We start from the raw sequence: 952 nt of genomic DNA, 5'->3' as shown, positions 1-952 counted from the left end.
CAGGAAAGAAGCAACGCTCGCTTGTCCTGTCTCCTATTCTCTAATTTTCTAACACACTTAAAATCAAATTCATGTGTGTGTACTGCGTGATATGGTTAATTTTGTTAGTTCTTATTTAGCAGTACTGTAGTTGAAACTACCACCATTGCGTACTACCTGCCCCCTATTAATTAGAAATGAAGCAGTAACTCTGTGGGGAGCCCTAGAGGCTGCTGGGTTGTCGGACGAAAACCACTGCCCCAGGTGAGGCTCGAACTCACAACCTCGGCATAGCTCAGACTGTCGTATAAGTACCGTGCGCTAACCGATTGCGCCACTGGGGCACTCCACATTTAGCGTGAATCAAGGAATAATATATGTTATGTTTGTAAAACATAGGTAGGTGTCAGTGAAAAATGAAGAATATTTGACCACTTTAGTCCCAAAATTGACAGACACGACAGCAGATGTGCCCATTTCTGCCGATTCACTTTTTTTTCATAACCAAGTCGCATCCCTCTGAAGTTATCCGGAAACCAGTGGCCGGGGGGAGAGGGGGGGGGAGTAAGAACCGCCCCGGGCGCCACATCTGACCCTTTTCCTAGGGAGTGGCAAATCAATATCATGGAACCTGCATTAGGGTCGACACTATGAAAGTATCTATTTTTTGTGGACTAAAGCATAGACCTCTATATATCTAAACTGTACACATTTCTGTCCGACTTCACAATGGCCCTAACACCGGACAGGCCGTTCCCAATTCTTATCGACACTTTCCTGAGCGACCACTTCAGATAGCAGTCTCCTTTTTTTTTTTTTTTCTGACGTCGATTTCTCACCTTAACACCCGACATATGCTGCTTTTTGCAATATATTCTTGTTAGTTCTGTTCCCACTGTTCCCTTCTCTGTGGTCCCCTTTCACCAATCTGTGTTGTCGTCTCTATGAGCCGTCTTTCTTTCGTGCGTTTACT

At 44.9% G+C, this 952-nt stretch overlaps 1 non-coding gene across 1 annotated transcript; it reads right to left on the bottom strand.

The window, feature by feature from the left end:
* Positions 1–235: 235 nt before the first annotated feature.
* On the bottom strand, positions 236–323 carry TRNAI-UAU (transfer RNA isoleucine (anticodon UAU)). The gene is given in 2 exon segments: positions 236–271; positions 286–323. It is a non-coding gene; the product is annotated as a tRNA-Ile (tRNA).
* Positions 324–952: the final 629 nt, after the last annotated feature.

This window comes from Oratosquilla oratoria, chromosome 23, assembly GCF_046742065.1.
Source record: "Oratosquilla oratoria isolate Oo_2021 chromosome 23, ASM4674206v1, whole genome shotgun sequence".
In the NCBI taxonomy this organism is placed as follows: Eukaryota; Metazoa; Arthropoda; class Malacostraca; order Stomatopoda; family Squillidae; genus Oratosquilla; species Oratosquilla oratoria.
Note: the sequence above shows the minus strand (reverse complement) of the source record. Positions and strands in the feature narration are given on the sequence as shown.